Here is a 13420-nt window from a genome sequence, read left to right on the forward strand (position 1 = left end):
GGTGCCACAGATAGGAATTTGATCACATGTGTGACCCGAAACCTCAGGCATAGTTTCCTCAATGACACAATTATTGCTTAGACTATGTAGTCTACCGAAGTGAGTTTTGATGTCTTCGGGAAAGGTCTTGTCATTGACTGGGAAATGAAATTCTCGGTCTGGAGGGACATACAGTCTGTCTTTATTGAACCGGGGTGAGGAATCCATTGCGGTAGGATATCTATTCGACCAACCCCAATTGTATGTATTGTCCACGGTTCCATTGTTTACCAAATTTTCAATAGCTTCACTTTCATTAAACAATTTTTCAATTAAGAGATTTAAGCGTACAATTTCACTCTGAGCTAAATCTCTCTGGTTCAAAGTTATCTCTAATTGGGTTTCACTCAACATTCTTGCATCTTTTTCTAACTCTAGGTCCTTCTCTAACATAGCCATTTTGAGTCTTTTGTTATCCAGTCGTCCCCTCACGTGGAACATCTCTTGGGACGCAATGTTTTTCTCATCTAAGGCTTTGTTATAGTCTGTAAGGACGGCAACACAAGTGTCATTAAGATCATCTATGTAGGGCTGACAGTCATGCATGCTATAGTTTAGAGTTTGGATCATAAGTTTTACCTGTTCGACGATGCTTAGAGTTCCATCCTTTGCCATGTAGCAGTAGTTCTTTTCCAGCTTTGTAGACCCATCATCATCCGCAGTTGCCAGCATGCAGATTTTCCCTTTTCCTTTGATACTGTTGATGGCTTCATCTTCGTCTCCGGATGACCAAACTTGATGGTCTCTTTTGACATGGGTTACGTATGCCCTTGCATTTTCCTTATCTTCCAGCTCTTGAGCCATTCTAAGGTAGAATGCTCTGTCTTTTACTACATTGGCCTTATAATCTCTTGCAAAGTGATTCTCTTTGTTGCATTTGTGACAAATTACAACATCAGTCTTGTCTTCTGAGGGAGTACCGGAGTCAGTGGTTTGAGGAGACTGCGGTACCTCCTTTGGTTGATTATTTTGAGATTACGGTGGTGGATGAGAACTTTTGGGATATCGAGGATGGTTATTCTGGGAACTGAAGTTACGGTTGAATGGAGGTTTGTTGAACTGTTGATTCTTGCGGAAGGAAGGAGGTGGTAGACGGTTGAACTGTTGGCTAACCAGAGCAATAGCCTTCTGAAATTCTTCTTCATCGTCATACTCTGAGTCAGCTTCGTATGACTGTGGTGGAGTGTCATACGAGGGAGAGTAGAGTGACTGTGGTGGGGCTTGTGATATGAGAGCAAGTGGTCCTCCGAAGTCAACACAGTCTTTGAGTACGGTGGATTCTTGTGCTTGCAGCTCTCCATAGAGCTTGTAGAGTGACAAAGAGTGAATCTTTTTATCGCCCTGGACTATCATCTTAGCCGTAGTCCAATGTCTTCCCAAACCATTAAGAAACTGAAGATTTGTTTCATGGTTACTGCGGATGGTGCCCGCATTGGATAACTTGGTGACTATTAGGTTGAACCTTTTGAAGGAGTCTTCCAAACTTTCGCCAGTCAGAGGTTGTTGTGATGCTACGGGAATTTTGAATCAGTCAGAGGTTGTTGTGATGCTACCTATGTATGATTGATCCGCGGATTTTGAATCAGTCAGAGGTTGTTGTGATGCTACGGGAAGCCGTAGTACTCACTAGTCAGAGGTTGTTGTGATGCTACGGGAAGCCGTAGTACTCACTAGTCAGAGGTTGTTGTGATGCTACGGGAAGCCGTAGTACTCACTAGTCAGAGGTTGTTGTGATGCTACGGGAAGCCGTAGTACTCACTAGTCAGAGGTTGTTGTGATGCTACGGGAAGCCGTAGTACTCACTAGTCAGAGGTTGTTGTGATGCTACGGGAAGCCGTAGTACTCACTAGTCAGAGGTTGTTGTGATGCTACGGGAAGCCGTAGTACTCACCAGTCAGTGAGAGGTTGATGTGATGCTAGGGGAAGACGTAGTACACACTAGTCAGCGAGAAGTTGTCATGATAAAGTACTCTTTGATCAGAGCATGGCGCAGAAGAGTTTTAGGCATGGGGTGGCCCTAATTTATGAGTTTTTGGGAACCTGGTGGTCGGACCAGGGGCGAGACCGGGGTCTCCTCAATGATAGGGGGTCATTATGTTCTGAGTAAGGTGTGGTCATCGCAATCCGAAATAATGGGATAAGTGAGGTACGCATGGGTTGCGGGAAATGAGTTCTGAGTTGAGTGCTTCGTTGGGACGAGTGGTTCCAACTCTGGGTCAGACCAAACTCTCGAGTTGAGTTTGGCTCTGGTGGTGCGTTGGGTAGGCGAGATGAGACTCTGGATTCTGAAGTGGGTTTCATGTTGAGGAGTATTGTTTGTTATCTGATGTCTTAGACCTGTGTGGGTCGGTACTCGGGTACGAGAGGTACCGCAAGTTGCATGGAACGATGAGTAACAGATGACAGAGGTCGGGGTTGAGTCGATCTCCAGTTGGGAAGGTAGCATTCGCTTAGGGTTAAGCGAACTTCGTTACTTGTGTGTCACATTGGGTCGATGTGGTTATAGTAAGAAGGAAACCATGGAGACGGTTGGGATAATGCTACGGATGACCCTGGAGGTTCAACTGTTGGGTCGAGATCAGACCTGGTACTCAGTGTTAAAAAGGGATACGAGGGATGCAGCTGAGGCTTATGATTTTAGATGTCTGAAGATTTTTGAGCGAGCATGATTCTCTTGTGTCAGAGAACAGGATGTTGAAAGTTTATTGTTCGGATGGATTCTGATAGTAGTTCAGTGGATGAGCCCTGGTGGGATGTAAACCCTTTCGTTCTTTGGGACGTGATTCAGACTGTTTTGGTACGTCGGTATGAGTGATCGGTAGCCGATTGTCGGATTTTGTCTTGTGAGAATCAGAGGAGCAGTGAGTTATCAAGGTTTGATGTTCAAAGAGCGAATATCATGGTGATAGCGTAAGTGGGCAGGTCTGGCGGCGGGCCAGGCCACTAAAGTTTCCCGATTCTGGGAAGGTCAGAAAGGGGTATTTTAGCGTCAGAGGGGCCGGTTTTGTTCCAAATTTGGAGTTCCTGGTCGGATCCAGGTATTCATGAAGAAAGATGTCGTTTGGGTGTGAGAACCTCTCAGTGGTGCTTTTCGAGTGTTTGGTTTCTATCTATGTGGTTGAGGAGCGATTTCGAGGGCGAAATCTATTTCAAGTGGGGGAGAATTGTAACATCCGGATTTCCAGGCATGACAATTTGAGTATTTCTTTTTGAGTTATGAGGAGGGACTCGACGAGTCGACGCCTAGACTCGTCGAGTAGGATCATGATTTGCTGACTGGATTAATGAAGGGACTCGACGAGTCGATGGGTGGACTCGATGAGTCCGTGCTGTAGATAGAAACCCTTAATCTTGCGGCATGTGCCCTATTTAAAGGCCTTTATGGCCTTCATTTGTAGCCACTGCACCCCTGAGAAACCCTAGAGAGCAGAGAGAAAGCTTGTAGTGCAAGAGGAGGGCTAATTCATCATTCTTTGGTGTGTTTTAGCAAAGGGAAGGGAGGATTTCGAGCTGGGCTGACTTGTGGACTCAAATCTTCCATCATTTCGTTTAGAGCTGCTGTGGGAGGTAAGGATTCATGTCTATCTTCATTTGAGTAATAGATTTCATGAATCTAGGGTTTCATCTCTTCACTTTGGTAAGAGATCTAGTGTGTGTGATGTCCCCTTGTGACAATATTATCAAATCTGGACCTTGAGAGGTCCAGAGAGTCCCTATTCTTCAGCTTTGTGCAATCCTTTATGAGTTTTGGGGCCTAGGTTATTATATTAAGTGTTATTTTGGCATATAGAGATGATAGTGTGATGCATGGGCCTAAAGTTCGAACATTTACGTGACTTTTGAGTGCTAGAAGGTTAGATCTACTAGTTGGTGAAGCAGATCTGACCTCAGAAGGCCGTTTGAGTGTTGCCATGGAAGGAACTCGCCGAGTCCATAAGGGGACTCGACGAGTCGAGTCGGGTTGACCCGCGATTCATGACCAGTGGTGACTCGTCGAGTGGAAGGTTCGCTCGGCGAGTCGAGTGAGGTTTAGATAGACCCAAAGGACACGCTTGGACTCGCCGAGTCACCTATGTGCACTCGACGAGTCTGGTCAAAGTTAACCGTTGACTTTCGTTGACTTTTAGGGTCCAGTCAATGTTTGGACTTTTGAGCCATTGGAGGGGTAAAATGGTCGTTTACCCTCCTGAGAGAACTTAGAGAGGGAATAGCCTAGCCTTTGAGAGTCGTATTGATTAGAGTAATTATTTTATGTGATTAGGCGGAGGCTAGATCAGTATTTCCGAGTTTGAGATTTATCGAGTTACCCGAGGTGAGTCTTCTCACTATACTGTACCTGGAAGGGTACCTATGTGTGACTGGAAGGTCTTATATGCTATAAGATGTATGAGCTGTATGTTGTTATGAGATATGTATGTGTTATGTATGTTATGTATGATAAGGACCGGAAGGTCAAGATGATATGGACCGGAAGGTCAAGAGGTTACGGACCGGAAGGTCGATACGGGTAGGCCCGGAAGGTCTACCGGGATTCGGGACGGAAGTCCCCTGAGACACATGGATCGGAAGATCCTACAAAGCTATGGCCTGGAAAGGCGTATGTGTTGTATGTGGTATTTTGGGGAACTCACTAAGCATTTATGCTTACAGTTGTTGTGTTATGTGTCTCAGGTACTAGCGAGGATCACGGGAAGGCGCCGACATGATCCGTACACACTCATGAAGTTTATGTCTTGAGATTCTGGGATATGTTTTGTTATGATAACATTGGATACACTATGTTTTGATAGTACCTTATGAATAAAAGTATGTTTTAAAAATGAAAATTTGTTTTGGAAATTTACGTTGTTACATACTTGTAATTACTTTTGAAGTCAATCATGTATGATTCAAATGTAATGTAAACACTATACTATTAATACAATGGTTGTTGTTGCTTTGATTAATATTATTCAATTGTTGTCATACTATACATGACGTCCTCCGCCCCCGAACGTTTCCGCCGTTTCGGTTTGGGGGTGTGACAGATTGGTATCAGAGCATTGTTTATAGTGAACTTAGTATATCAACCAGTAAAAGATATACAACTATAAATAACAATGGGGCCGGAGTGCTCTGACTAAAAGTATACTTTTAAAATATAAGTATTTTACGAAAAGTATACTAATAAACATACATACTAAGAACAAGTATTACAATAAGAACAAAACGAATAAAAGTATTTAGATGTTGGACACTACAGTCAAACCTAAGCAGTTATGTAATCATATCTGGAATAAATATAACCTGATCAACTATATTTATTCGAGATACGACCAACATGTGTTTGGGAGTGATAGTGGTGTTGCAACGAGTCTAAAACTTACCTAACTCCATATACAAAAGTATCCTTAGAACAAAAGATAAAGATAAAATACTATAGGAGTATTTTAGGCACTATAACAAACTTGAATGAGAACTAAAAGACCTTGACTGGCAGATCTATAGCTGCGAAGTGCATGCTTCCAGGGTTATATATAATTGGGATCTTATAGACTTAGAAATTTGTGGTCTTCGCTCTATTACCTGTTCCTTGTTTGGTTGTGGTTTTAGAGTAGGATCACCTATTCGAAGGTCTATTGGATCTTGGTTATATACAGCTCTCATGCACTGCTTGACTATAGGAGGACCCAGTTTGGATCATCAATAACTATAGAAGAAATGTTCTACTTAATCTCATAAGATTCTTTAGACATCCCCATTCTCGCACGAACAACCTAGATATAGATAGTCACTCCAACGACCAACAAAGAAGTCAATGAAGAATAAGAGAGGGTTCATAAAGTGGATTCCGAGAAGGAATCATGCGAGGAGGCAAATCTCTCATCAGGAGGTACTGGACATCTGTGGTAGAACCCTAAGCATGAGCTACAGTGAATAGGAAAACTATAGGAAAGTTCAGAGACAACAAATCCCCACGGCTGAATTCAGGACCATCATAACTAGTACAGGAAACCCCTCCCGAGGCGCGCAAGGTGGTAAAACACCATATACGTCATACTAATAATTAACTAACTAATATGATCTAGTGAGTTAGTGATTACACTACTCACACCATGTGCCAGGCTTATTGCCTTTATCATATCAGCTAGTATCATTAAACCAGATCCCATCACTTCATTAAGAGGGTAGTCACTATCAAATTCATAAGTCTATGTTGCATAGACCTCTGTTATGAATTTCTTCAAAAGTCAGAACATGAAACACTCAGAACTAAGATAACTCCGATTCAGATAACACTCGATTTGTAATCACTAAGGACTTACCCTCGTATCATCTTTTAAACCTTATAGCAGAAAGATGCCACCGAAGAAGTCGAACAAAAACAAAAACAACGCACCACCACCACCACCTCCTCCGTATGACCCGGTTGTCTTTCAAGCGGCAGTAACAGCCGCAGTGACAGCTGTCATGACACAAATCAATGCAAGTGGTACTAGTGGATCGGGTAGTGGAACCAACAACTCTAACCATGGACACACAAGGGAGTGCTCATACAAAGACTTCATGATTTGCGGACCCAAATCCTTCGATGGAAGTGGGGGAGTCATCGCTCTAATGCGATGGTTCGAAAAGACAGAATCAATTTTTGAGCTATGCGCGTGCCCAGAAGGGAGCAAAGTGAAGTTTGCTGCCTGCACCTTCTCTGACAGAGCCCTTGCATGGTGGAATAGCCATGTCAAGTCATTGACTCTTCCGATATCGAACGCAATGGGTTGGGAGAATCTAAAACAGATGATGCTGGAAGAATACTGCCCAAGGGGCGAAGTGCAAAAACTAGAGCATGAGTTATGGAATCTCACCATGGCAGGCTCAGACATAGAATTCTACACAGATAGATTTAGTGACTTAGCTGAGCTATGCCCTGGGATGGTTACCCCGGAGAGCAAAAAGGTAGAGAGATACATTTGGGGACTACCTTCTCCAATCCAAGGAAACGTATTAGCAGCGAAACCTCTTACGTTTGACAGTGCCAAACGCCTGGCTCGAACATTGGTGGACTATGGGATCCGCCAAGGCATAATGGACCCTGTCCAGGAGTCAACCAAAGGAGATGATGATAAACAAAGGCCTGCGAGTGGGAAGAAGAGACAATCAACACAAGGACCCTCCGAGGGACAACAGACGGGTGCGACCTATGCTTCCACGACACCAACCACTTCAACACCAGGCACTCGTTATGCTGGAACCCTCCCTAAATGCAAGAAGTGTAACTTCCATCATACCGGAAGGTTTCGGAAGTTATATTGTAAGAACTGCCTCCGAAGAGGACACACCATCCGTTTCTGTAGGGCACCGGCACGACCAATCTCTCAGGTCCCATTTGAGGAAGTGAGTCAGACCTGCCACGAATGTGGCGAAGCAGGACACAACAGGAGAGATTGTCCATTGGCCAGAAACCCTGATGAGGAAGGAAGAGTGCTAATGATCACTGCAGGAGAGTCTACCCCGGAAAACCCCGAGAGCAGTGGTACGTTTTCCAACCTAATCCTAACTATAATAGTTTCCTCCTCGTCTAAACTAAGCACATAGTTTCTGTAGAAACTAAATACTTTTTCTGGTAAGCTATAATGACTTGGTGTAAACATTAGTGCCATATATAATTAGGAACCAATAGACTTAGAGTGCGTGATTCCGCCTTATTTCCTGTTCCTTGTCTGGTTGTAGATTTAGGGCAGAGTCACTCAGTCGACCGTCTTGTTAATCTTAATTATATATGACTTGTAGACACCAAGCGATTATAGAGGAACCAGATGGGGATAATAATATCAAGAGAGAGGAAGAGAAGTGAGTGAAGTGATGTGTTCATGGAAGTATGTGTTGGTGCATGGAAGACCAACATATAATAATGAGGTGGCAATCCTAAATTCAACTCCTTCCTCCTTTGTGTTGTTGGGCCGAGAAGAGGAGAAGAAAGAAGAGAGATTGGGCCCTTTAATGCTTAAGCCCATATTATGATCCAATTAGGTGATTTTCGGCCCAAAATAAATCAAGGAATGATTTTTATGATTCATTAAGGCTATATAAATTTGTTGTGGCCCAATAAGGCCCATTAAAGTTAACCTAGTTCATTTTAGGCTTATAAGGCCCAAAATATTAAGTTTCATGTATATGGGTCCAATTAGGGCCCATTTGGGAGTTCTATGTTCAAGATAGTTAAATTGGAAGCTTGTTGGTCCATTAGGCCCAATAAGAAGATCTTTATCCAAAATGGACTTAAACCGGGATTTCTAGGCTTCCAATTCTTTGTTGACCATTTGTAGTGCTTGAATAAAGTGTTTGATGGGAGTTTTGTTGTTATTGAATAAGCATCATACATGCTTTCACATTGTTGGTTCACGATTGATATAATTGTTGTAGTTACAAAGCATCAAAATTCCTAGTTGTGACATCATCCCCCCGTTAGAGGGAATTTCGTCCCGAAATTCTTTTGAAAGCTAGATTTGAGAATGTGAGAATAGGTGAGGGTATTTCTGCTTCATTTGATCTTCGGGTTCCCATGTGAATTCTGGTCCGCGTCTCGCGTTCCATCGAACTTTCACAATCGGAATGCGGCTCTGCTTAGTACGCTTCACCTCTCTGTCCATGATTTCGACTGGTTCCTCGATGAACAGAAGATTCTCGTTGATTTCAATTTCTTCTAATGGAATGACGAGAATCTCGTCGGATAAGCACTTTTTCAAATTGGAAACGTGGAACACGGGGTGTACACTGCTGAGCTCAGCGGGTAGCTGCAGTCTATACGCCACTGGACCGATTCGGGCAAGAATCTCGAAGGGTCCAATGTATCGAGGGTTCAGTTTTCCCCGCTTCCCAAAACGAATTACTCCTTTCCAAGGAGAGACCTTTAGTAACACCCTATCTCCGACTCTGAATTCCAAGGGCTTTCATCGTTTATCGGCGTAGCTCTTTTGTCTGTCTCGTGATGATTGTAGTCGGGCCCTGATCTGAATTATCTTCTCGGTCGTCTCTCTTATGATTTCCGGTCCCGTTAAGGCATTGTTTGGCGTTTGTCCTCTTGCTAGCTGGGTGTCTCCTACCTCAACCCAACACAACGGTGATCTACATTTACGCCCGTACAATGCTTCGAAAGGAGCGACTTTGATGCTCGAGTGATAGCTGTTGTTGTATGAGAACTCGATCAAAGGCAAGCGGGTATTCCACGATTTTCCAAAATCTATCACACACGCGCGAAGCATATCTTCTAGCGTTTGAATGGTTCGCTCGCTTTGACCATCCGTTTGTGGGTGGTAGGCAGTGCTCATGTCAAGTTGTGTTCCCATAGCTTTCTGAAGCGATTGCCAAAAGCGTGACGTAAACCTACTATCTCTATCTGAGATGATAGATACGGGCACTCCGTGGAGTCTCACGATTTCTTTGATGTAGATTCTTGTCAGGCGCTCCATCTTGTATGATTCTTTTATTGGTAGGAAATGAGCGGATTTTGTTAATCTATCAACTATTACCCATATGGTATCCAAACCATCCGTCGACTTGGGTAGTTTGGTCACAAAATCCATGGTAATCCCTTCCCATTTCCACTCGGGAATTACTGGTTGCTGTAGTAACCCAGAGGGCTTCTGATATTCCACCTTTACTTTAGCACATGTGAGGCACTTGCTAACGTAAGTGGAAATCTCTGCCTTCATGTTAGGCCACCAATAATGTTGCTTAACATCCAAGTACATCTTATCCGAACCTGGATAGATGGAGTATCGCGTCTTGTGGGCTTCGTTCATGACTACTTCACTGAATCCCCCAAGTTTAGGGACCCAAATGCGGTTCATGAAGTAATTTGTTCCGTCTTCCTTCACTTCAAAGTTCTTCTCCATTCCACGCAAGCTTCGCTTGTTTTGTTTTCTGCCTTCATGGCATCGAACTGGGCTGCCCTGATTTGAGAGGTTAGGTGGGATCGAATGGTTATGGAGAGAGTCTTCAAACGACGATTCGAGTATTCTTTCCGACTCAAGGCATCAGCTACCACGTTAGCCTTGCCTGGGTGGTACTTGATTTCACACTCATAGTCGTTCAGCAACTCAATCCACCTTCGTTGCCTCATGTTCAACTCCTTTTGGTTCAAAATGTGCTGGAGACTCTTGTGGTCGGTGAAGATGGTGCACCTAGTACCATAGAGATAGTGCCTCCAAATCTTCAGGGCGAAGACCACTGCTCCCAGTTCCAGATCATGAGTGGTGTAATTCACCTCATGCGTCTTTAGTTGCCGGGACGCGTAAGCTATCACCTTTCCACGCTGCATGAGTACACAGCCTAAACCCTGATTTGACGCATCACAGTAAACTATGAAGTCTTCTGTTCCTTCTAGTAGTGACAACACCGGTGCACTGCAGAGTGCTTGTTTCGGGGTCCGGAATGCGGCTTCTTGCTTGTCCGTCCATTCGAAGGGTACGCCCTTTTGTGTAAGCGAGGTAAGTGGCTTTGCTATTTTGGAGAAGTTTTGAATGATCTCATGTAGTAGCCTGCGAGGCCTAAAAATTGGCGAATTTCGGTAGGTGTTGTTGGGATCGCCCATCCTTCGATGGCTTGGATTTTTTAAGGATCCACATGAATTCCTTCCTGACTAACAACATGTCCCAAAAAGTTCGATGGCTTGGATTTTTGAAGGATCAACATGAAGGTACCCGTCTTTCTTCTTGACAAAGAGAACCGGAGCTCCCCAAGGTGAGAAACTGGGTCGGATGAATCCTTTGTCCAAAAGCTCGCTGAGTTGACTGGACAACTCTTGCATCTCCGCAGGAGCCAACCTGTAGGGTGATTTGGCGATGGGAGTAGTTCCTGGCACTAGATCAATTCGGAACTCGACTTGTCTTTCTGGGGGTATCCCCGGAAGATCCTCCGGAAAGATATCCAGGAAATCACAAGCCACAGGGATGTTTCGAATATTGATCTCTTCTTTGGACTTATCCACTATATGGGCTAGAAACGTCAAGTCCTTCTTTCGTAGGTACTTTTGTGCCTTCATGCACGAGATGAGGCGAAGGTTCGTGTTGGGCTTGTCTCCATAAATAACTAGGGTTTCGTGATTTGGGAGATGAAGGCGAACGGCCTTCTCGTGACACATAATTTCAGCATGGTGGGGGCTTAACCAGTCCATGCCGATAATCACATCAAAACTCCTAATGGAAACAGTCATTAAGTTTATTTGAAAGACGTGGTGATTTAAGGCCAGGGTACATCCGATGTAGATTTCCCCAGTGGATTCTGTTTTCCCATTAGCCATTTCCACCGTAAAGGTTTCATTAAGCTTCTGGGGTTGTTGTTTTAACAAATGCTTGAATTTATTACTCACGAAACTTCGTTCTGCCCCGGTATCAAATAGGATGCATGAATAAGTGTGGTTTAGGAGAAACGTACCGGTAACAAATGCTTGAATTTATTACTCACGAAACTTCGTTCTGCCCCGGTATCAAATAGGATGCATGCATAAGTGTGGTATCAAACGGCTTCTCCCTGACCCATAGCTAGCACCCTTCCTGCTCCTCCGTTCCCAGGGTTGTTGGTGTTGGGGCAGTTTCGACGGATATGTCCAGTCTTTCCACATCCGTAGCAGGTAGGGCTTGATCCTGTGTGATTGCCGCTATTGTTGGTGTTGTTGTTGTTGTTGCGGTTGTTGTTGTTCCCCTGTTGTTGGTTCTGGGGAGGATAGGTCCTGCAATACCTTGTCGTGTGACCCTTCCGATTGCTACTGGTGCATTGCATTTCCTTGCACTCGCCATTATGATGGAGACTGCACTTGTTGCACTTTGGAAGATTCCCAGAATATTGCTTAGGGGCACTTGGATTAGCTGAGGCTGGAGCATGTGGTGTGGAGGGTACTTGGGTGGTTGCAGCGTTGACTGTCACTGCCTGTTGCTTCTTTGACGATTCTGAGCCTTGTCGTCCTTTTCTTTTGTTGTTCTTTCCTTTCTTGTTGTCACTCTCCTTCTTGCCTTCGGTTTCCACTGGTTTCTCGCCCTTCTTGTTGTTGTGGTCGTACAGTTTCTTAGCCAATCTCTTGGCATTGTCGAAAGTTTCAGGATTTGCAGCTATCACATTTCCTTGAATTGGGGAGGTTAATCCCCAGATGAATCGTTCGATTTTCTTTCCCTCTGAAGTAATCATGCCAGGGCACAACAATGACAGCTCGCTAAACCTTGATATGTATGCATCTATGTCGGAAATTCGGACGGTGAGATCCCACAGCTCTTGCTCCATTTTCTGAATTTCGCCTCGCGGGCAGTACTCAGCCATCAGCATTTCTTTCAACTCCGTCCACGGCATAGCGTTGGCTACGAGGAGAGTCATGGCCTCTACATGTCCATTCCACCAAGTAAGAGCTTGGTCAACGAATGTGCATGCGGCGAACTTCACTTTCACCTCCTCGGGGCATTCACATATCTCAAATACCGATTCCACTTTTTCCATCCATCTCTTTAGAGTTATCATTCCACCCGTGCCAATAAAGGTTCGTGGCTTGGAGTTGGTGAAGTCCTTGTAGGAGCATGTCTTGGTAGGTCCTTGATTTGCTCCGTTGTTCGAACTCCCAGCCCCTTGTCCATTGACTCCACCATTGTTCCCTTGGTGGATTTGCGCCATGGCTGCAGTAACCGCAGCAGATATAGCTGCTTGGAATGCAGCTGAGTTGACTTCGGGTGGGGTTGGTCCAGGGTTTCCACGAGTTGGTCGTTGAGGCATCTTTCTGTCATGGAACGGAAAGATGTTGAGTGCCTATGATTTTTGTGACGTTGTGGTCCTATAAACTAGGTGTTTTGCATGAACTTAAGTGGTTTCACAAGTTAGCATACAATCATGTATATATAACACATAGCAGATCACAACATCAATAGAACACATAAAATTTTTCATGAACTTAAGTTCGGCAACGTAACGGCTCTATGAGTAGTGTAATCACTTAAACATAGAGTCGATGGTACATAGCATAGATCACCTAAGCATAATACTAAAGATAGATATGGCTAGCCCTAGTCATGGTGGGATGCACCAGGGGGTGGTGCTGAAGAAGTGGACGCTCCCTGAAGGTGAGCCGCCTGTCGTTCCGCATCTCGGAGGCGAGTCTCCCATCTCACCTGCCTCATGTGGAACTATCGGATAACCTCTCGCGTCTCCTGTTTTGCACGCTCAACTCTAGTCCGCATCTGGTGCATCTGATCAGCGGTGCTCTGCGCCAGGTCGCCAGTTTTCCGCAGTCGTCTCACCATGACCGGAAGTGCGCGATCAGCTGGTCCTCCCTCCCTCAAGTTGTAGAACTCGCATGACATGCCGAATGGAGGTCGCTGTCCCTGCTGTCTGCTTCATCTCCAAAGATCGATACCCCAGGGGGGTG

The sequence above is a fragment of the Lactuca virosa genome, chromosome 8 (genome assembly GCF_052849685.1).
Source record: "Lactuca virosa cultivar CGN04683 chromosome 8, Lactuca_virosa_CGN04683_v6, whole genome shotgun sequence".
Lineage (NCBI taxonomy): Eukaryota > Viridiplantae > Streptophyta > Magnoliopsida > Asterales > Asteraceae > Lactuca > Lactuca virosa.